The sequence below is a fragment of the Apodemus sylvaticus genome, chromosome 8 (genome assembly GCF_947179515.1).
Source record: "Apodemus sylvaticus chromosome 8, mApoSyl1.1, whole genome shotgun sequence".
In the NCBI taxonomy this organism is placed as follows: Eukaryota; Metazoa; Chordata; class Mammalia; order Rodentia; family Muridae; genus Apodemus; species Apodemus sylvaticus.
Window position 1 is genome coordinate 20926254 of NC_067479.1, and position 25512 is coordinate 20951765.

Genomic DNA, 25512 nt, shown 5'->3' on the forward strand with positions numbered 1-25512 from the left:
TCATTCTGTATGTGTAACAGTGTATATGCAGAGAAACTCTTTTGGCTTTGAATGTTGACTTTGCAATCTGCGACATAACTCAATTTATTCATTAATTCTATTAATTTTGGGTGAAGTCATTTTTAGACATAAGATCATTTCATCAACAACAGGGGCAGTTTCACTTCCTATTGTGGTCTCTCTTCTTTCTCTTCTCTCTCTTCCTCTCTCCCTCCCTCCTCCTCCTCCTCTTCCTCCTCCCTCTCTCTCCCTCCCCCCCCCCTCTCTCTCTCTTTCTCTCTCTGGTTTTCCTTCCAAAGTTTGGTTTAATAGAAATGGCAAGAGTGGGCATTCCTGCTTTGTTCCATGTCTTAGTGCTAAAAGTTTGAGTAGTTATAAGGTTTCACACATCAGCTGTTATTGTGTTAAGAAAATTTTAGTTGCTCCTAAACAGTCAAGAGTTTTTATGAAATGCTTTGACGTGGCTGAGATGATCATGTGGCTTAGTCTTGACTTTGCTGTTACAATGCTTGTGGGCTGGACTGGAATTCACTATGTGGTCTAGGCTGGCCTTGAACTCAACAATCCTCCTCAGCAATCCTCCTGCCTCAGTCTCAGTCTCAGTCTCAGTCTGTCAAGAGTTGAGATTATAGGTATACATCTCTACACCCAGCTGCTAAAGGCTTTCAATCACTACTTCAAACTCTTTGTTCTTGATCTATTTGATCTTTGTATGTATTTTGATTCAATCTTTGTAGGTAATATTTTCTGAGTTTATGCATTTTTCTAAGTTATTTTGCCATGTAATTATTCAGAATAGTCTTTTAATTATGTTTTCATTTCTGGGGAGTGTGTTTTAATATATCCTATTCCATTATTTATTTTGTGTCTTTCATTTTTTTTATTGGTTAATTTAACTAAGGTTGGTCAATTTTGTTTATTTATTTAAAAAGACAACACTTTGTTTTACTGACTTAAGAAATGTTTTAATCTCTTTTTGGTTTATTTGTCTTCTAGTCACTAAATTATTCTTTTCTAGATTATTTATTTTACTAAAAGCTAATTATGTCATTCCCTCTTCTTTTCCCTCTTAATCACTTCTATAATTTCCCTACTTCTTCTCAAGTCTGTGGTGTTTCCTCTCATTGTTTTTGTTTTGTACACACACACACACACACACACACACACACACACACAAATATAATCTGCTGATTCTGTTTAGTGCTGCTTGTGTGTATGTTTTCAGCACTTACCAGTTGGTGATGGATAAACATTTAGGGGGCTCATTAGAGGAGAAAGCTATTTCTTTCTCAGGTTGTTTGTTTCCTGCTCCACTTTATTTATGGATTGTGGCCCATAATATTTTCCCTATCTATGTTGGGATTTCAACTGGTATTTTTCAGGCTGTGTGTAGGCAGCCATACTGTTGAGGTATCATGAGTGTAGCTTCCGTGTCATATATTCAAGACAGAATCTCTCAGCAGATTTTTCTGGTTCTCTGGCTTGTATGATCTTCCTGCCCATTCTTCCTTGAAGTTCCTTGGGCTTTAGGTGTAAAGGCAGTCTGGTAGAAATAATGAGAGACCAGATCTTCAGTTCAGACTCCTGACCTGAGGTTGAACTCTCTAGTGCCAGTTTCCAGGTTACTCCCCAACAAACCTATGCCTCCAGGTTACAAGCCTGCCCCTGGCGCTTCACTTCCTAACACCCACCAATCGGGAGGAAAGCAGAAGTTAAGTTTATGGATTGGCCTGAGCACCCACCAATTATATTAAAGGGCAACAAAATTCCATAATGCCCTGCAATCAGATGTGTGCCAGGCTAGACACCCCTCACTTGCTTGCCATCTCCTATAAAAGCTTGTCCCGCTGAGGGCTCAGGGTTTCACCCCTCCCATGCAGCTGCATCAGAGATGGTGGTGTGGTCCAAACCAGCTTGAATAAAGAAACCCTAGTGTGATTGTATTGGAGTCGGCTCCTTGGTGGTTTGCAAATGCTTAACAGGCACAATACTATCAACTGCTTTCTTCATTTTGAGCAGGTATGGTTTATAATGGTCTCCACCTGTTAGACAAAGAAACTACTTTGATGAGAGATGGGAGCTATTTAGAATGCAGTTAGGAACCACATTGGTTTAGGAACACAGAAGTAGGAACAATTAGCCTTACTAGCCATGGGTAGTTGTCTGGGTTTCCAGTAAAAGGCATGAATCCCCACCTGTTGAGTGGATCTGAAGTCCAATTAGACATATGCCAGCTACTGCCAAGGTGTAAGTGCCACCATTGCAACTTTAAGGACATTTTGTCATGGCGATGATTCTTGTGTTTCATAATTGGCACTGCTGGGTAGGACTATTGATTGGCTTCCTCGAGTGACATCTTGTATAACATCTTCCAGGACTATGAAAGTTAGTCCTGGAACTTGGGGCCAGATCCAGCTTAAATCTTGACTCCTATATCCAAAGTGCATGGATGGTATCTTCAGGAATAGGGATTTGACTTCAAGTTCTGGGAGGCGGCCAAGGGCAACAGCAATAGCCTGTATTGTTTTGGTAGTCCTGAACTCCACTGGTCAACAATTAAAAAGGGTGTTTCTCATGCTCGATGCTGGAGATTTTGTTGCAACATCTATGGCTCTTGGGGGAAGCATTATTTTCCCATGTGTCCTAAGTACATTTAAATTGTGTGTGTGTGTGTGTGTGTGTATCACATGCAGTTTTAGATAAGTATAAAACAACACAATTCCCCATGGCTTTTCAAACATTCTTAGTTTTATTGATGCTCCTCTTCGGATGCTCTCCTCTCTAATTTTAAGCCAGCGCCCGTGTCGCTAACTGTCACTTGTACTCTGCTACTCTCCTCTTTACAGCTCCTCCACCGATCTCCAGAATCCTGTTTACTTTTCTAGGCTTTGTAGTTATTCATAACTGAAGATTTAGAGCTAGAAACCACAAATCAAAGGGAACAAGAGAGTATGTGGCATTTGTCTCTTTGTATCTGGGTGGCCCCACTCAACGTAATATGGAACCCCAAACCATAATATATAAGCAAAAGACCTGTTAGGTTAAAAAACAAAACAAACCAAACCAAACCAAAACAAAACAAAACAAAAAAACAGACAAAGCATTGTGAGACAAAAACCAACCAACCAAGCAAAAACAACTCCAGAAATACCATTGAATTTATGTTGCACTGGCTATCAACTGCTGGGCACAGATCCTCCCCTAGGTGTGGTTCAAATGCTTAGAGAGACTCTGTTAGAGAAGACTGATTTTCCCTTTGTGAGCAGTTGTCAGATGGAGGTAGCTTCTGGGTTAGGGATGGGGCTTGTGCCCACCTTCCCTCTCAGTGCTGAGACTCTATTGGCTTAGACTTGTGAAGGTTCTGTGCCTGCAGTTTCTGTGAGTTCATATGTGCACTGGTTCAGGTTTTTTTGGTGCCTTCCAACCTCCTCCCCCAGCTCCTATAATCTTTCCGCTTCATGTAGTTCCTTAATCTCTGAGGGGAAGGGTTTTATTCAGGATAGAGTGCCAAGGTCTCTCACTGTCTGCACATTGTTCGTTTGTATATCTCCATGTTTGTTCCTATCTATTGAAGGAGGAGTCTTTGCTCATGATGACTGAGCAAGACACTGGTCTACAAGTATAGCAGAATGCCAATAGGAGTCATTGGGGTTGCTACATTCAGTTAGCAGAGCAGTAATTGGTTCTTCTTTAGGTCAAGGGCATATCTAGTCTAAAGTTCTTGGCCACCAGAACAACGTCAGACATGGGTGCCATCTCATGGAATGGGCCGTACATCCAATGAAGCAGTGGTTTAGTTTTCTCACACATGTGACATTATTGTGCCAGCATATCATGTAGGCAGGTCACCATTGTAGAAAAGGTTTGTAGTTGGTTTGCTGGTTACCTTTCTCCTTTGGTAGAAACTACCCTCTTCTCTTGAATAGTAGTTGTGTGGGATACCATTTAACCCCTTACTTTGAGACTACTGGTGTTTTTAAAGCTCATATAGGTCTCAGATAGGGAGCACATAGTTGAAGCTAAAATGGCAGTTTGTGTCTTTTGGTAAGAGAGGTTAATACGTGTACTTTAAATGTGTTACCGATGGATACGCATTTACGATTTGGCTAACTGTTTTTTGGGTGCTTATAGTTTCTTCATTCCTACGTGTCTCTCTTATTGCCCCTGTTTGGGGTTTATGTTCCTATAGCCCCGAGCTTTTACTCCTGCCTCTTTCCTATTCATGTACGTGCTGCAGCTTTCTTCTGTTGTTACCGCGAGGCTTGCGAAGGCTGCCTTTTAATAAGAGCAGTAAACTCAGTGCTGGGTGAGTTGATAACGGCAGTAACTGTATCTTCCTTGCTTTCTTAACTGTTATGGTGGACAGTGTAGAAGTCACTCAGTGTCGAGGGGCTAAGTTCTATCTTAGGTTTTCACTATTACAAATACATTGAAAGTTAAACCTATACATGTTATCTTGCTTCAGCTTTTAATACATCTCCGTTTTCATGGCTTTTTATGCAATATGTTAAGATTTCCATGAATTTCACCAAGTAATATTGCCACATCAGTGTATACATTTAACAGTTTGCTGAAAGTTTGGCAGACTTTGATATTAGTATTAAATTTTTGCTTGAATGTAACATTTTAATTGTATGCCCATTGCACGATGCAAATGACCACTGCCCGATTATCACTTATTTAACTTTCAGGAAGTTTCGACCATTTCCGGAAGCATTCTGGACATGTGTAAAGGGAATCCTTGGCGTCGTGGATCTCACACTGTAATCACTGCCTCTTGCTGGAATAATCCTCACATCCCTGCTTCTAGAGCTTTTCATCGTTGGTTGTGTCTATTTGTTGGTATGACACTCGCTATGTGCTTCCTACTCATTATCTGAGGCTCCCATTCTAAGTCCACTTCTCCACGCAACCTTTCCCATTTAGACTCTGCTGTTCTGAGTCAGCCTTTTTCTAACATCCCCAAGAACGACGTTTCATCTTTACTATGACATCTGATCTTTCTGAGATCATAAGAGAGTTATTGGTGTACACCCCTGTCTGCTCCACAGGAGGATGGCACTCAGGACAAGAGCAACCACCTCTTATTTAGCTGCGCATATCCCTCTGTGTCTATCAAGGCTCATGCTCGTGTTAGAAAATAAATACATATTCACAGGCATTTTTATATCCATTGAATTAAAAACTCCAAGCCCAAGCCTTTAATCAACTCTTTCTGTGTAAAGTTCATCATGACTTTTAGAATGCATGAATTTGACTTCATTAAGACATAGTTGACATATCATGCTTTTCATTTCATGCTAACTTAACATCTAGTAAGTTCAATAATTGACATTAAATCTGGCTGGAGAATGTACAGTTTATTAAGCATCATGTCTTTCATACATTTCTGTATTTTTACAATTAAAAATGGTGCAAAACATCATTTGATTGTCCGTCAACTGATGTTTACTAAAATGGTTTGACAATAGAAAATATTGCTTTAGTACTAAGCCAAGTGTTAATTTACATAGCTTCCTGTTTTCATGGTTTTATACAAAGGTTTATTTCAAAACTGCCAAGTGGCAGTGGGATTTAGGCTCTTTCCATCAAGTATTAATAAAGCATCCTGTAATACAGATCCCTTCTACCTGCCCATCGGGGAGTTGTTTGGATGAGATCCATTTATTTCACTTAAAGTTTGTTACATACTTCCATTTCTGTGCTAAATCCCAAGGCACCATCATGGCCCAGAAAGGTTGGTGTTCATTTGTTTAGAGACGCAAGAAAGATTACTCTCTGCTGACGGTGTCAGGATATGTCAAAAGTGGGGTCCCTCTTTTATTTTTACTCGCTAACCCTAGGAATGAAGACAATCTGATGTTTCTAATGAAAGTGACTTTTATAAACAAGTCATCTCCCACAGCTTGCTTGACAAAATACCAAGGCCAATCCTAGAGAAAATTGAGCAGCTGAGAATGCTTCCATTTAGCCATTGGCCAACATTGATTTCTGTGCCACAGTGACATCTTGGGATGCCCCACCCCACTGTCTCTGTGTTATTCTATCTGACTCTTTTTGGAGCCAACTTTCTGTTCTCTTCTACTTTTGCTCCACATCTGCCATCTTAGTAGGGACTAAGGAGAACGTGCTTCTCTAACTTTTCCTACAACCGGACAGTGTCCCAAGCACATGCGTTCTTATAACCATTGCTTAAAACAGTCTCATGAGCTGGCTGTGATGTTTATCACTGCTTTTTCATATGCAATAATTAAGTCCTTATGAATTTAAATGGGTCAACCAGAGCTGGAGGCATCCATCAGTAGAGCAATTGTTTACCATATTCTTAGCTTTGTTTTTGAACTTTAGGATACACACACACACACACACACACACACACACAGAGAGAGAGAGAGAGAGAGAGAGAGAGAGAGAGAGAGAATTTCTATACAAGGTATCACAATAGCTCTGGCATGCTCTTACTTAGTGTGACTGCACCAGTCTTTTGTTAAAAATACTTGTTCTTCCTTTTCAACCTGCATGAATTAATAGCAACTTCTTCTAACACAGTCTGCTAGAACTTTAACTAGAAATAGAAGGCATAGTGACGTCTACTATGACATTTGGACCATTTGCACCCAGAGCACTGAGATGATATTAGAGAAGATAAATTACCTTGAGGTTGTGTTGTATAGAAACTGAGCTGCACAGGCAGTTATGTTCCATGCTCTGATCAGTAGCAGTAGCCCTTGGGTGGTGTAAGGTGCTCCAGCCTGGCTCATCCTCTAGTTGAGAATCCCTGAGTGAATCTTGTAAGTGCTAGATGCAGAGGTATCATGAAAGCCAGAGGATTGCTCAGTGGGAAAAGGCACTTGCCGACAAGCCTGATGACCTGAATTCTATTTCTGGACTCTGCATGGTGAAAGAATAAAGCACACTTCCATCCAATGTCATCTGAACTCTGTAGGTGCACTGTGGTAGGTGTGCATCACCCTCCAAATGAATGAGTGAGTGAGTGAATGAATGTGAACAAAAGTCTCACAAATGAACACAGGATTTGAGAGTGAGCAAGATGCAGTGGTTGTGTTTTGAATCTCTGATTTTGGAGCTAGTTGGTTACATATCAAAAGTCAGTAGGATAGCCCATAGGAGCAGACAGTGGGATAACCCATAGGAGCAGACAGTGGGATAGCCCATAGGAGCAGACAGTGGGATAGCCCATAGGAGCAGACAGTAGGATAGCCCATAGGAGCAGACAGTGGGATATGTGCCTCTGGGATTCCAGAGTCCTTGTGTTTAACATTTCCACTCTGAGTTGAGCTGGCCCCTAGTAACCTTCCACATACTTTCTCTCCCAGATGTGAGTATCACAGGAACACCCCTCTTTCCTTCCTTCCCTCCCTTCCTCCTTTCCCCTCTCTCCATCCCTCCCTCCATCCCTCAATTATTTCTTCTTTTTTCCTTCTTTCCTTTGAAGATATTTTTTAATTGAAAATAATTTTTCTTACCTGGTTTCCCTCTCTCATCTCCGGCCAGATCCTTCTCACCTCCCCATCCAATTCCATGCCTTTCGTCTTTCTTCTGTAAACAAACATTCAATAAAAACATGCTACCCCTCCCCCAAAGCAACAAAAAGCACTAGTAACAGGCATAGACACAGACACACACTCATACGCACTCTCACACTCACACACAAAGACTCTCTCTTTCACAGACACAGAGACACATGCACTGTCTTTCACACACACAGGCATGTACACATACTTTTGCACTCACACACACATACAGATACATAGTTTCACATTCACACACACACACATACACACACACACAGGCACAAATAAAATCTATAAAAAGGCAAAACTGGAAACTGTATTATGTAAACAAAAAAACCCCTGTGTAAACAATGCAATATGAGACAAAAAGAAGAAGAAGAAGAAGAAGAAGAAGAAGAAAAAGAAAAGAAAAAGAAAAAAATAAAATAAGATAAAACCCACAACCTCTCCAAAAAGGAAAACAAGTAAACACACAACCTCCCCAAATACTCTTGAGTTCGTTGTGTTTGTTGGCTGTCTAGTGATCAGCATGGGCCCTGAAGGGCTAACTTTCTCCTCCTGAAACTTACACTCCTGTGTCAGTGAGACATTTCAATCTAATCAAGGAGCCTGTGTCATGCTTTTACTAGAGAAACATACTCTCTGGTTATTCAACATGGAATTTAATTTATTTTAATGATTACAAAATGAGTTTCTCAACTTCTTTTTAAAGAATGCAGCATACATACAGAAAAATGTGTCATGTCACATTATTAATAAATTATTATAAAACAAACTTCCATGTATTTGATACTCAATATTGAATGTCAACTGGCAAGCCATAGAGCATTGCTGCTTTCCAGGGTTCCTTTTAGTGTGTCCAAATCTTTGGTTCTGACTTTTGAGTGTGTGTGTGTGTGTGTGTGTGTGTGTGTGTGTGTGTGTGTGTGTGTTTGCCTATCTCTGTATATATGCACAGGCAGCCTCGTCTCAGGTGTAGTTCTATCCTCACTGTTCACCTTTGTTTGTTTGTTTGTTTTGAGACAAGGGCTCTCACTGGCCTGGAACCTGTCAAGCAAAGTAGACAAGGTCGACTGACTGGTCAGAGAGCCCCAGGACCCAGACCCTGACTCTCTCTACTTCCCCAGCCCCGGGGTTATAGACATGTACTATGTGTAGATTGTACCCCCTCATTGGTCAAACTTCTGTTTTCATGCTTGCAAGACCAGCACTTAACTGCCTGATCTGGTTCACAGCTGTTTTCTAACTTCTCTCCAGCTCTACAAGGCTTTGTAGTTTGCTGGTGCTTCACAGTATCACTCTCCTGGCCTGTAGCATGAGAAAGGTATGGACAGAATTATAGCATTCATTGCAAACTTGCCTCTATTTTATTTTGGCTGAAGTTTCAGATTAATGAACGAAATTGATTCCTGCTTTTCTTTATTCTTTCTTTTATTTTTATTTTTTTACTTTTATCTTTTGTATATATTACATTGGGGAAAAAGCATAATAGAGAGAATTATAACAGAGAAGACCATTGGAATTCCTGGTCTGGTTCAGTTTTGTTACCAGTTTGCTTCAGTGGGATCTTGGGCAAAGCTGAATGTTCTGTCTCAGAGCATTGCGAACTGCTTAGTGTCCTAGGCAGAGAGGTAGTGGCTAAGCAGGTACAAGTCTACTATGTAAGCTTCGCAACCTGAGTTCAATCCTTGATCCCGTGGTGGGAGGAGAAAGCCAACTTTTAAATGTTTTCTCTGACCTTCACATGGGTGCTGTGTACACACACCTTCCCCTCCAAGTAACAACCAAACAAAACAGTACAGAGCTGTATGCTTGCTTCCACTCCTTTCCCAGTCACTCTCTAGGGTCCATATGGAGGAGCAGTGGCTCGGTCACCTGGGGACCACAATTGATGGGTTCAACTATTGGTCCTATCACAGACTTTAGCCAAATGATGGAGATTTAAAGATGTCTAAGGAGTGATTTGATTCCAGAAAGGTATCTCAGGTCAAGCTGAGCCAGGACTCGGGGTTTACTCACTTATCTCCAACTAGCTGGTATTCTAATCTTCCTCAACCTCTCACCCAGAGCAGATGTACTGGTTAGTTGGATTTGTTTTCATTTTCATCCTGACATACTTGGAAGAGGAAACATCTGTTGCATAGTAGCCCAGATCAGATTGACCTGTGAAAGACTGTGTTGAGTGGAAAGACCCAGTCCATGGTGGGTGGGACCAGGACTAAGTAGCTGTGCTAAGGCTGTATAAGAAAGCTAGCTAAGCCAGCCAGAGATCAAGCCAATAGACAGTAGCCCCCCCACCCCATGATCTCTAAGTCCCTGCCCTGACTTCATCAGTGATGGACTATGACTTATAGATGTATGTCCAATAGTCCCCTTCCTTCCCAAATTGTTTTTGGTCATAGTATTAGCTACAGAAATAGAAAGCTAACTAGAGAAAAAACAAAACAAAAAAAAAATAAAAAAGGAAAGTTAACTAGAACAGTGAAGGGTGTTAGCTTGACCTCACTAGGATATTCTAACTAGAGAAATATATTGGATAGTTTGTCCAAGAGAAATATAACAAAATTCATACATTTAAACTGTATCTTACATTAAAAGAAAATAAAAAGAAATATGATTAATTTAAAATCTATTTTACAAGTACTTTAAATTAATTTAAAGTACTTTAATTAATTAATTTAAGTAATTTAATTAATTCAACACATTATGACTTCCATATTTAATAAATATAAAAGTGATCAAGAGGATCTAGCATTCGTCATTTGTACTGAGTTGTACACATAATGGCATATCTCAAGCTAAGATTTCATTAGAAACAATCGATCTGTATTTGGAAATCCAAAGCAGTTACATTGAAAGTTTGAAGTTTTGAGCGCGCCATCTTCAAGCAGTGCAGGAAGCCAGCTATACACCCAGCAGCCAGTGAGGAGGAGACAGTCAGCACAGCCTGCATCCAGAGCAGATGGAGGCCACAGAGGTACATACCCAAATACAATTAAAGAGAGTGGGTCTTGGCTGCCATCTTTGCTTCTGTGACTGTGCAACAGCTTGGTAGGCAGGTTTTACCAGAGTAGAGGATCACTTGGGACACACACACCAGGACTCCAGCTGCAACCAGGAACTCTGCAGCACCACAGCAATTTGTGCCAGGGGAAAGCAGCTCACCCAGGGTTGCTGAGATAGGTCTACAGGCACACACACACACAGGAGGGGCAAGCTCCAGGCAGTGACAGCAGGTCCAACTAACACCAAAGACAACCAGATGGCAAAAGGTAAATGTGGGAGCGTTAATAACAGAAATCAAGGCAATATGGCACCATCACAACCCAATTCTCCCACAACAGCAAGTCCTGGATACCCCAACACACCAGGAAAGTAAGATTTGGATTTAAAATCACAGGTCATGATGTTGATGGAGGGTATCATGGAGGGCTTCAAGAAAGACATAAATAACTCCCTTAAAGAAATACAAGAGAACACAAGTAAACAGTGAGAAGCCCTTGAAGCACTAAGGGAAAACACAACAAAACAGGTGAAGGAATTAAACAAAGCCATCCAGGATCTAAAGAAGGAGGTAGAAACAATAACAAAATCACAAAGGGAGACAACTCGGGACATAGAAAACCTAGGAAAGAAGTCAGGAGTCATGGATCCAAGCATCAACAACAGAATATAAGAGATAGAAGAGAGAATCTCAGATGCAGAAGATTCCATAGAAAGCATTGATACAATAGTCAAAGAAAATGAAAAATGCAAAAAGCTCCTGACCCAAAATATCCAGGAAATCCAGGATAAATTAAGAAGACCAAACCTAAGGATTATAGGCATAGAAGACACTGAAGCTTTCCAACTTAAAGGGCCAGTAAATGTCTTCAACAAAATTATAGAAGAAAACTTCCCTAACCTAAAGAAAGAGATGCCCATGAACATACAAGAAGCCTACAGAACTCCAAATAGATTGGACCAGAAAAGAAATTCATCCCATCACATAATAATTAAAATACCAAATGTACTAAACAAAGAAAAAATATTAAAAGCAGAACTCTCAATTCTGAACATATATGGCCAAATGCAAGGGCACCCTCATTCATAAAAGAAACTTTACTAAAGCTCAAAACACACATTGCACCTAACACAATAATTGTGGGTGACTTCAACACTCCACTCTCCTCAATGGACCAATCAGGAAAACAGAAACTAAGCAGGGACACAGTAAAACTAGTTGAAGCTTTGGACCAATTGGATTTGATTGATATTTATGGAATATTTCACCCTAAAGCAAAAGAATATACCTTTTTCTCAGCACCTCATGGTACCTTCTCCAAAATCGACCATAGAATTGGTCCTAAGACAGACCTCAACAAATATAAGAAGATTGAACTAATATCATGTCTCCTATTAGATCACTATGGAGTAAGAGTGGTCTTCAATAGCAACAAAACAACAGAAAGCCACATACACATAGAGGCTGAACAGTACTCTACTCAATGACACCTTGACCAAAGAAGAAATAAAGAAAGAAATCAGAGACTTTTTAGAATTTAATGAAAATGAAGGCACAACATACCCAAATCTATGGGACACAATGAAAGCAGTGCTAAGAGGAAAACTCATAGCCCTGAGTGCCTCCAAAAAGAAACGGGAGAGAGCATACACTAGCAGCTTAATGGCACACGTGAAAGCTCTGGAAGAAAAAGAAGCTAATTCACCCAGGAGGGGAAGAAGACAGGAAAACATCAAACTCAGGGCTGAAATCAATCAAGTGGAAAGAAACCATACAAAGAATCCAGGAGCTGGTTCTTTGATAAAGTCAACAAGATAGATAAACCCTTAGCCAGACTGACCAAAGGGCACAGAGAAAGTATCCAAATTAACAAAATTAGAAATGAAAAGGGGGGATATAACAACAGAAATTGAGGAAATTCCAAAAAAAAAAAAAATCAGATCCTACTACAAAAGCCTATACTCAATACAACTGGAGAATCTGGAGGAAATGGACAATTTCCTAGACAGATACCAAATGCCAAAATTAAACCAGGACCAAATAGATCATCTAAACAGTCCCATAACACCTAAAGAAATAGAAGGGGTCATAGAAAGTCTTCCAACCAAAAAAAGCACGGGACCAGATGGTTTCAGTTAAGAATTCTATCAGACCTTCAAAGAAGACCTAACACCAATACTCTTCAAACTGTTCCACAAAATAGGAACAGAAGGAACACTACCCAACTCATTCTATGAAGCCACAATTATGCTGATACCAAAACCACACAAAGATCCAACAAAGAAAGAAAACTTCAGACCAATATCCCTTATGAACATCGATGCAAAAATACTCAATAAAATTCTTGCCAACTGAATCCAAGAACACATCAAAACGATCATCCACCATGATCAAGTAGGCTTTATCCCAGGGATACAGGGTTGGTTCAATATACTGAAATCCATCAATGCAATCCACTACATAAACAAACTCAAAGAAAAAAAAACACATGGTCATTTCATTGGATGCTGAAAAAGCATTTGACAAAATTCAGCATCCTTTCATGCTTAAAGTCTTGGAAAGAACAGGAATTTAAGGCCCATACCTAAACATAGTAAAAGCAATATACAGCAAACCACTAGCCAACATCAAACTAAATGGAGAGAAACTTGAAGCAATCCCACTAAAATCAGGGACTAGACAAGGCTGCACACTCTTTCCTTATCTTTTCTTTTTTTTTAAATTTATTTTTATTTATTTATTTTCTATATTCTTTGTTTACATTCCAAATGCTTTCCCCTTTCCCAGTTCCCCCCTCCCCATAAGTCCCATAAGCCCTCTTCTCTCCACCCATTCCCCAATCACCCTCCTCCCATTTCTCTGTCACGGCAATCCCCTATAATGCTGGATCAAGCCTTACCAGGACCAGGGCCCTCTCCTTCCTTCTTCTTCTTTTGTTTTCTTTCTTTTTTTCACATTTAATTTAATTTAATTTATTTTTTTATTCGATATATTTTTTAATTACATTTCAAATGATTTCCCCTTTTCTAGACCCCCAACTCCTTATCTTTTCAATATTGTACTTGAGGTACTAGCTAGAGCAATTAGACAACATAAGGAGGTCAAAGGGATACAAATTGGAAAGGAAGAAGTCAAACTATTACTGTTTGCAGATGATATAATAGTCTACCTAAGTGACCCAAAAAACTCCACCAGAGAACTCCTACAACTGATAAACAACTTTAGCAAAGTGGTAGGTTATAAAACAGGGAGAGGGAAGGGGACTGATGGGACTTTCGGGGAGTGGGGGTCCAGAAAGGGGAAATCATTTGAAATGTAAATAAATATATCAATAAATTAAAAAAAAATCAACTCAACCAAATTAGTAGCCTTCCTATACTCAAAGGATAAGGAGGCTGAGAAAGAAATTAGGGAAAGGACACCCTTCACAATAGCCACGAACAGTATAAAGTACCTTGGTGTGACTCTGACCAAACAAGTGAAAGATCTGTATGACAAGAACTTCAAGACTCTGAAGAAGGAAATGGAAGAAGACCTCAGAAAATGGAAAAATCTCCAATGCTCATGGATTGGCAGGATTAATATAGTTAAAATGGCCATTTTGCCAAAAGCAATATACAGATTCAATGTAATACCCATCAAAATTCCAACTCAGTTCTTTTTAGAGTTAGAAAGAGCCATTCTCACATTCATCTGGAATAACAAAAAACCCAGAATAGCTAAAACTATTCTCAACAACAAAAGAAATTCTGGGGAATAAGGGGGCGGCAGCGGCAGCGGCAGCAGTGGCGGCAGTGCAGCAGTGGCTGGTCCAGCCGAAGGGCCATCAGCAGTGGAACCAAGGCTACACAGGGTCCAGTTAGGCCCTGTGCCCACGACCACTGACCTTCGCTGGCCAGCTGGGCTGCAAGCACCTGAGGATTTACGGTGCCTTTCACTGCACAGAAGCCACATCAGAACTCGGCCTCCCACCAGCCAGGAGAGGCTCACCTCTATCTTGGTTTCGGATTCCAGAGAGATCGGACAGACTGAGGTACACAAACATAACCCGAGGCCAACATTGCGGGGGTCTAAGCCCGACGGACATTGGCCTGCATCCAGGCCCTGGGCTGTTCAGGGGGCCATCGGGGTGCCAACCCAGCCCGGAGGTTTTTTTGCCCGCGCCAGCGCGTGTGCCACCATTTTGCCTACAGGACGCCAGAGAGCTCTAGCAGGCAAAGACAGTAGCAGGCATAGCCTGAGGCTAACAAAGCAGGGGTCTAGGCCCCAACAGACCCTGGACTGACCCCAAGAACTGGGCAGCTTGGTGGGCCATCTGTGTGTCAACCCGCCCAGGAGGTTGTTAGCCCAGCAGACTCTCCCAGCACTTTCAGGGAGCGCGAGCGCACACGCCCGCCATCCTGGCCAGCTGACAGACCCAATTAACAGTCATAGCCCAAGGGAAACTTTGCTCAGACCTTGGCCTCCCAGGCTTTTCCTGGACCCAGGGCCTGAGCGGCCAGGCTAGCCTTGTGTGCACCAACCTGGTTGGGAGATCAGCTGCCCAGCAGAGTGATCAGCAGACGGAAAAGGTCCCTGCAGCATACACCATCAGCACTCCCTGAAGGTGCAAACCGGCTCCATCTGGTTCACAGACACAATCTGGGGCAAAGCACACTAGAACTGCAAGGGCACCCAAGAGGAAGACAGCATATCAGCAATCAGCTTGTAGCTGGGAAAACCCAGCCATATAGTGTTGCAGTAATAGCCCCAGAGCCCCCCCAGGACGCCCAAACACCAGCCAGGGACAAGACCAACTAACTCCAGAGAACAAGATGGCAAAGGGCAAACGCAGGAACGCTACTAACAGAAATCTAGGCAATATGGCAGCATCTGAACCAAACTCTCCAACATCAGCAAGTCCTGGTTATTCCAACACACCAGAGAAACAAGATTTGGATTTAAAATCACTGATCATGATGCTGCTAGAAGAACACAAAAAGGACATAAATGAATCTCTTAAAGAAATACAGGGGAACATGAATAAGCTAGAAACCCGTATAATGGAAACACAAAAATCACTTAAAGAAATGGAGGAGAATAAGGCTCAAGAGATAGAAGCCAATAAAGAAGAAACGCAAAAAAAAAACAAACAAACAAACAAACAAAAAAAAAACTTTAAAGAAATGCAGGAGAACTTGAGTCAAGAGGCAGAAGTCATGAAAGAGGAAACACAAAAATCTCTTAAAGAATTACAGGAAAACACAAACAAACAAATGATGGAACTGAGCAAAACCATCCTGGATCTAAAAACAGAAGTAGAAACAACTAAGAAATCACAAAGGGAGACAACTTTGGAGATAGAAAACCTTGAGAAGAAATCAGGGGCCATTGATGCAAATATAAACAACAGAATACAAGAGATGGAAGAAAGAAAGTCAGATGCCGAAGATACCATAGAAACCATTGACACAACAGTCAAAGAAAATGCAAAATGCAAAAAAGCTTGTATCCCAGAACATCCAGGAAATCCAGGATACAATGAGAAGACCAAACCTAAGGATTATCGGTATAGATGAGAGTGAAGATTTACAACTGAAAGGGCCAGCAAATATCTTTAACAAAATTATGGAAGAGAACTTTCCCAACTTAAAGAGAGAGATACCTATGAAGCCTACAGAACTCCAAACAGACTGGATCTGAGCAGAAATACCTCTCGCCACATAACAATTAAAACCCCAAATGCACTAAACAAAGAAAGAATATTAAAGGCAGTAAGAGAAAAAGGCCAAGTAACATATAAAGGAAGACCTATCAGAATCACACCAGACTTCTCACCAGAGACCATGAAAGCTAGAAGATCCTGGGCAGATCTCATGCAGACTCTAAGAGAACACAAATGTCAGCCAAGACTACTATACCCAGCAAAACTCTCAATCACAATAGATGGAGAAACCAAGACATTTTCTACAAACCCAGCTCTACAAAGAATAATAGGAGGAAAACTCCAATACAAGGAGGGAAACTACACCCTGGAAAAAGTAAGATAGTAACCTTCCTTCATCAAACCCAAAAGAAGATAGTCACTCAAATATAAAAATAACATCAAAAATGACAGGAAGTAATAATCTCTATTCCTTAATATCTCTTAACATCAATGGACTCAATTCCCCAATAAAAAGACACAGACTAACAGACTGGATAAGGAAACAGGACCCTACATTTTGCTGCATACAGGAAACACACCTAAATGTCAAAGACAAAAACTACCTTAGAGTAAAAGGCTGGAAGACAATTTTACAAGCCAATGGTCTGGGGAAACGAGCCGGAGTAGCCATTCTAATATCAGATAAAATTGACTTTTAACCTAAAGTCATCAAAAGAGACACTGAGGGACACTTCTTGCTGGTCAAAGGAAAAATCCACCAAGAAGAACTTTCAATTCTGAACATCTATGCTCCAAATACAAGGGCACCCTCATTCATAAAAGAAACTTTACTAAAGCTCAAAGCACACATTGTACCTAACACAATAATTGTGGGTGACTTCAACACTCCACTCTCCTCAATGGACCGATCAGGAAAACAGAAACTAAACAGGGACACAGTAAAACTAATTGAAGCTTTGGACCAATTGGATTTGACTGACATTTATAGAACATTTCACCCTAAAGCAAAAGAATATACCTTTTTCTCAGCACCTCATGGTACCTTCTCCAAAATTGACCATAGAATTGGTCACAAGAAATACCTCAACAAATACAAGAAGATCCAACTAATCCCGTGCCTCCTATCAGATCACTATGGTGTAAGAGTGGTTTTCAATAGCAACAAAAACAACAGAAAGCCCACATACACATGGAGGCTGAACAATACTCTACTCAATGACAGCTTGGCCAAAGAAGAAATAAAGAAAGAAATCAGAGACTTTTTAGAATTTAATGAAAATGAAGATGCAACATACCCAAATATTTGGGACACAATGAAAGCAGTGCTAAGAGGAAAACTCATAGCCCTGAGTGCCTCCAAAAAGAAAATGGAGAGAGCATATACTAGCAGCTTAATGACACACCTGAAAGCCCTGGAACAAAAAGAAGCTATTTCACCCAGGAGGAGTAGAAGACAGGAAATCATCAAACTCAGGGCTGAAATCAATCAAGTGGAAACAAAGAGAACCATACAAAGAATCAACGAGTCCAGGAGCTGGTTCTTTGAGAAAATCAACAAGATAGATAAACCCTTAGCCAGACTGACCAAAGGGCACAGAGAAAGTATACAAATTAACAAAATTAGAAATGAAAAGGGAGATATTACAACAGAAACTGAGGAAATCCAAAAAATCATCAGATCCTACTACAAAAGCCTATACTCAACACAACTGGAGAATCTGGAGGAAATGGACAATTTCCTAGACAGATACCAAATACCAAAATTAAATCAGGACCAAATAGATCATCTAAACAGTCCCATAACCCCTAAAGAAATAGAAGGGGTCATAGAAAGTCTTCCAACCAAAAAATGCACAGGACCAGATGGTTTCAGTGCAGAATTCTATCAGACCTTCAAAGAAGACCTAACACCAATACTCTTCAAACTATTCCACAAAATAGAAACAGAAGGAACCCTACCCAATTCCTTCTATGAAGCCACAATTACGCTGATACCAAAACCACACAAAGATCCAACAAAGAAAGAAAACTTCAGACCTTATGAACATCGATGCAAAAATACTCAATAAAATTCTTGCCAACCAAATTCAAGAACACATCAAAACAATAATCCACCATGATCAAGTAGGCTTTATCCCAGGAATACAGGGTTGGTTCAATATACGGAAATCCATCAATGCAATCCACTACATAAACAAACTCAAAGAAAAAAACCACATGGTCATTTCATTGGATGCTGAGAAAACATTTGACAAAATTCAGCATCCTTTCATGCTTAAAGTCTTGGAAAGAACAGGAATTCAAGGCCCATACCTAAACTTCGTTAAAGCAATATACAACAAACTGGTAGCCAGCATCAAACTAAATGGAGAGAAACTTGAAGCAATCCCACTAAAATCAGGGACTAGACAGGGCTGCCCCCTTTCTCCTTATCTTTTCAATATTGTACTTGAGGTACTAGCTCGGGCAATTCGACAACATAAGGAGGTCAAAGGGATACACATTGGAAAGGAAGAAGTCAAACTATCATTATTTGCAGATGACATGTTAGTCTACCTAAGTGACCTAAAAAAACTCCACTAGAGAACTCCTACAGCTGATAAACAACTTCAGCAAAGTGGCAGGTTATAAAATCAACTCAAGCAAATCAGTGGCCTTCCTATACTCAAAGGATAAGCAGGCTGAGAAAGAAATTAGGGAAATGACCCCCTTCACAATAGCCACAAACAGTATAAAGTATATTGGGGTGGCCCTTACCAAACATGTGAAAGATCTGTATGACAAGAACTTCAAGACCCATTTCAAAAAATGGGAAAACCTCCCATGCTCATGGATCGGCAGGATCAATATAGTTAAAATGGCCATTTTGTCAAAAGTAATCTACAGATTCAATGCAATACCCATCAAAATCCCAACTCAATTCTTCACAGAGTTAGAAAGAGCAATTATCAAATTCATCTGGAATAACGAAAAACCCAGGATAGCTAAAACTATTCTCAGCAACAAAAGAAATTCTGGGGGAATCAGTATCCCTGACCTCAAGCAATACAACAGAGCAATAGTGTTAAAAATTGGTACAGTGACAGGCAGGCAGGCAGATCAATGGAACAGGATTGAAGATACAGAAATGAACCCACACACCTATGGCCACTTGATCCTCGACAAAGGGGCTGAAAACATCCAATGGAAAAAAGATAGCCTTTTCAACAAATGGTGCTGGTTCAACTGGAGGTCAGCGTGCAGAAGAATGTGAATTGATCCATCCTTGTCTCCTTGTACTAAGCTCAACTCCAAATGGATCAAGGACCTCCACATAAAGCCAGATACTCTGAAGCTAATAGAAAACAAACTAGGGAAGACCCTTGAGGACATCGGTACAGGGAGAAAGTTTCTGAACAGAACACCAATAGCATATGCTCTAAGATCAAGAATTGACAAATAGGACCTCATAAAATTACAAAGTTTCTGTAAGGCAAAGGACACCATCAAAAGGACAAATTGGCAACCAACAAATTGGGAAAAGATCTTCACCAATCCTACATCAGATAGAGGGCTAATATCCAATATATATAAAGAACTCAAGAAGTTAGACTCCAGAAAACCAAACAACCCTATTAAAAAATGGGATATGGAGTTAAACAAAGAATCCTCACCTGAAGAATTTCGGATGGCGGAGAAACATCTTAAAAAATTCTCAACTTCATTAGTCATTAGGGAAATGCAAATCAAAACAACCCTGAGATTTCACCTTATACCAGTCAGAATGCCTAAGATTAAAAATTCAGGAGACAGCAGATGTTGGCGAGGATGTGGAGAAAGAGGAACACTCCTCCACTGCTGGTGGGGTTGCAAATTGGTACAACCACTCTGGAAATCAGTCTGGCGGTTCCTCAGAAAACTGGGCATGTCACTTCTGGAGGATCCTGCTATACCACTCCAGGGAATATACCCAGAGGATTTCCTAGCAGGTAGTAAGGATACATGCTCCACTATGTCCATAGCAGCCCTATTTATAATAGCCAGAAGGTGGAAAGAACCCAGGTATCCCTCAACGGAAGAATGGATGCAAAAAATGTGGTATATATACACAATGGAATACTATTCAGTCATTAGAAACAATGAATTCATGAAATTCTTAGGCAAATGGATGGAGCTGGAGAACATCATACTAAGTGAGGTAATCCAGTCTCAAAAGGTCAATCATGGCATGCACTCACTAATAAGTGGATATTAGCCTAGAAAATTGGAATACCCAAAACATAATCCACACATCAAATGATGTACAAGAGGAACGGAGGAGTGGTCCCTTGTTCTGGAAAGACTCAGTGAAACAGTATAGGGCAAAACCAGAGCAGGGAAGTGGGAAGAGGTGGATGAGAGAAAAGGGGGGAGGGAAGGAGACTTATGGGAGTTTTATGGAGTGGCGAGCCAGAAAAGGGGAAATCATTTGAAATGTAAATAAAAAATATATTGAATAAAAAAAAAGGCAGTAAGGGAAAAAGTTCAAGTAACATATAAAGGTAGACCTATCAGAATTACACCAGATTTCTCACTAGAGACTGAAAGACAGAAGACCCTGGGGAGATGTCATGCAGACCCTAAGGGAACACAAATGCCAACCCAAAGTGCTATATCCAGCAAATCTCTCAATTACCATAAATGGAGAAAACAAGGTTTTTCATGACACAAACAAATTTACACATTATTTTTCCACAAATCCAGCACTTCAAAGGATGATTATTGGAAAACACCAACAAATGGAGCGAACTATATACAAGAAAAAGCAAGAAAGTAATCTCCTTTCACCAAACCCAAAAGAAGATAACCACACAAAAATAAAAATTACATCAAAACAGCAGGAAACAACAATCACTATTCCTTAATATCTCTTAACATCAGTGGACTCAATTCCCCAATAAAAAGACACAGATTGACAGACTGGATTCATAAACAAGACCTAACATTTTGCTGCATACAGGAAACACATCTCAGTGTCAAAGACAAACACTACCTAAGAGTAAAAGGCTGGAAAACAGTTCTCCAAGCAAATGGTCCCAGGAACAAGCTGGAGTAGTCATTCTAATATCAGATAAAATAGACTTTCAACCCAAAGTCATCAAAAAAGATACAGAAGGCCACTTTATACTCATCAAAGGAAAAAAATCTACCAGGAAGAACTCTCAGTTTTGAACATCTATGCCTCAAATACAAGGGCACATGCATTCATAAAGGAAACATTACTAAAGCTTGAAGCATACATCACACCCCACACAATAATTGTTGGGGACTTAAACACCCTATTCTCTTCAACGGACAGATCAGGGAAACACAAACTAAATGGAGTCACAGTGAAACTAACAGAAGTTTTGGACCAAATGGACTTAATAGATATCTAAAGAACATTTCATCCTAAATCAAAAGAATATACCTTCTTCTCAGCACCTCATGGTACCTTCTCCAATTGGCCACAAAACAGACCTCAACAGATATAAGATGATCAAACTAATTCCATGCCTCCTATCAGATCACTATGGAATAAGGGTCGTTTTTAATAGCAGCAAAACAACAAAAAGCCCACATACACATGGAAGCTGAACAATTCTCTACTCAATGATACCTTGATCAAGGAAGAAATAAGGAAAGAAATCAAAGACTTTTTAGAATTTAATGAAAATGAAGGCACAACATACCCAAATTTATGGGACACAATGAAAGCAGTGCTAAGAAGAAAACTCATAGGTCTGAGTTCCTACAAAAAGAAGCTGGAGAGAGCATACACTAGCAGTTTAACAGAACACCTGAAAGCTTTAGAACAAAAAGAAGCAAATACACCCAAGAGGAGTAGAAGACAGGAAATCATGAAACTCAGGGCTGAAATCAACCAAGTTGAAACAAAAAGAACTATATAAAGAATCAAAAAAGTAGGAGCTGGTTCTTTGAGAAAATCAACAAGATAGTTAAACCTTTAGCCAGACTAACCAGAGGGCACAGAGACAGTACTCAAATTAACAAAATCAGAAATGAAAAGGGTAAAATAACAACAGAAACTGAGGAAATCTAAAAAATTATCATATCCTATTACAAAACCCTATACTCAACAAAACTGGAACATCTGGATGAAATGGACTATTTCCTAGACAGATACCAATTACCAAAATTTAATCAGGATCAGATAGATGATCAAAATGGTCCCATAATCCCTAAAGAAATAGAAGTGGTCATTGACAGTCTTCCAACCAAAAGAGCACAGGACCAGATGGCTTTAGTGCAGAATTCTATCAGACATTCAAAGGAGACCTAATGTCAATACTTTTCAAACTATTACACAAAATAGAAACAGAAGGAACATTACCCAACTTGTTCTGTGAAGCCACAATTTCACTGCAACTAAAACCACACAAAGATCCAACAAAAAAAGAGAACCTTAGGCCAACTTCCCTTATGAACATCCATGCAAAAATACTCAATAAAATTCTTGCCAACCAAATCCAAGAACACATAAAAGCTATCATTCACCATGATCAAGGAGGCTTTATCCCAGGGATGCAGGGATGGTTCAATATATGGAAATCCATCAATGCAATCCACTACATAAACAAACTCAAAGAAAAAACCACATGGTCATTTAATTAGATGCTGAAAAAGCATTTGACAAAATTCAGCATCCTTTCATGTTAAAGGTCTTGGAAAGAACAGGAATTCAAGGCCCATACCTAAACATAATAAAAGCAATATACAGCAAACCACTAGCCAACATCAAACTAAATGGAGAGAAATTTGAAGCAATCCCACTAAAATTAGGGACTAGACAAGGCTTCCCTCTCTCTCCATATTTATTCAATATAGTACTTGAAGTTCTAGCCAGAGCAAATAGACAACACAGGAGGTCAAAGGGATTCAAATTGGAAAGGAACAAGTCAAACTATCACTATTTGGAGATGATATGATCATATACTTAAGCAATCCAAAAAACTCCACCAGAGAACTTCTACAGCTGATAAACAACTTCAGCAAAGTGGCTGAATATAAAATTAACTCAAGCAAATCAGTAGCCTTCCTATACTCAAGGGATAAACAGGCTGAGAAAGAAATTAGGGAAATGACACCCTTCACAATAGCCACAAACAATATAAAGTATTTTGGTGTGACTCTAACCAAACAAGTGAAAGATCTGTATGACAAGAACTTCAAGTCTTTGAAGAAAGAAATCATAGAAGACCTCAGAAGATGGAAAGATCTTCCATGCTCTTGAATTGTCAGGATTAATATAGTAAAAATGGCCATCTTGCCAAAAGCAATCTACAGATTCAGGGCAATCCCCATCAAAATCCCAACTCAATTCTTCATAGACTTAGAAAGAGCAATTCTCAAATTCATCTGGAATAACAAAAAACCCAGGATAGCTAAAACTATTATCAACTGTAAATGAACTTTTGGGGGAATCAGTATACCTGACCTCAAGCAGTACTACAGAGCAATTGTGTTAAAAACTGCATGGTATTGGCACAGTGATAGGCAAACAGATCAATGGAATAGAATTGCAGACCTTGGAAATGAACCCACAAAATTGTGGTCACCTGATCTTTGATAAAAGAGCTACAACCATCCAGTGGGAAAAAGATAGCCTTTTCAATAAATGGCGCTGGTTCAATTGGAGATCAGCATACAAAAGAATGCAAATTGATCCGTTCTTATCTCCTTGTACTAAGCTCAAGTCCAAGTGGATCAAGAACCTCCACATAAAACCAGATACACTGAAACTAATAGAAAAGAAACTGGGGAAGAGCCTTGAGTACATGGGCAGGGGGAAAATTTCCTCAACAGAACACAAATAGTTTATGCTCTAAGATCAAGAATTGACAAATGGGACCTCATAAAATTACAAAGTTTCTGTAAGGCAAAGGACATTCTCAAAAGGACAAAACATCAACCAACAAATTGGGAAATGATCTTTACCAACACTACATCTGACAGAGGGCTTATATCCAAGATAGACAAAGAACTCAAGAAGGTAGACTCCAGAGAGCCAAATATCCTCCTTAAAAATGGGGTACAGAGCTAAACAAAGAATTTTCATCTGAGGAATATTGAATGGCTGAGAAGCACCTAAAGAAATGTTCAACATCCTTAGTCATCAGGGAAATGCAAATCAAAATAACCCTGAGATTTCACCTCACACTAGTCAGAATGTCTAAGATCAAAAACTCAGGAGAAAACAGGTGCTGGCGAGGATGTGGAGAAAGACGAATACTCCTCCACTGCTGGTGGGGTTGCAAGCTGGTACAACCACTCTGGCAATCAGTCTAGCATTTCCTCAGAAAACTGGGGACGATACTTTTGGAGGACCCAGATATACCACTCCTGGGCATATACCCAGAGGATTCCCCAGCATGCAATAAGGACACATACTCCACTACATTCATAGCAGCCCTATTTATAATAGCCAGAAGCTGGAAAGAACCCAGATGTTCCTCAATGGAGGAATGGATACAAAAAATGTGGTATATATACACCATGGAGTACTATTCAGCCATTAGAAACAATGAATTAATGAAATTCTTAGACAAATATATGGGACTGGAGAGCATCATCCTATGTGATGTAACCAAGTCTCAAACGCACACTCATGGTATGCATTCACTGATAAACGGATATTAGCCTAGAAGCTTAGAATACCCAAGACACAATGCACATATCAAATGATGCCCAAGAAGAAGGAAGGAGTGGCCCCTAGTCCTGAAAGGCTCAGTGCAGCAGTGTAGGGGAATACTAGGACATGGAAGTGGGAAGGGGTGGATTGGGGAACGGGGGAGAGAAGAGGGCTTATGGGACTTTCGGGGAGGGGGGATCCAGGAAAGGGAAAATCAATTGAAATATAAATAAAGAATATATCAAATGAAAAAAAAAGTTTGAAGTTTTGTCAAACATACTTTAAAGGTTCCAAACATTTAACATAGTATGCACTTTTAAATTTAAAATTAACTCCATTAAAAGTAAACAGTGTTAATTATTCAGGTCCTCAGCTTTATCAACTACTCCACAGCCCTGTGTGACTAATAGTTACTGTATTGAACAGTGTTGATTTTGACCCAAACTATGTAGCATATGCTCTCTCTCTCTCTCTCTCTCTCTCTCTCTCTCTCTCTCTCTCTCTCACACACACACACACACACACACACTCACACAAACACACATACACACACACCAAAACCCATGAGTAAAATCTTCAGTCATTCACACTATAAAAAAATGTGTTTCTTTATCAGAAACTTTTTTCTAGTTAGTTTAACATTTATTCTTTAAGCCCCAATATTCTTTTTATTTCT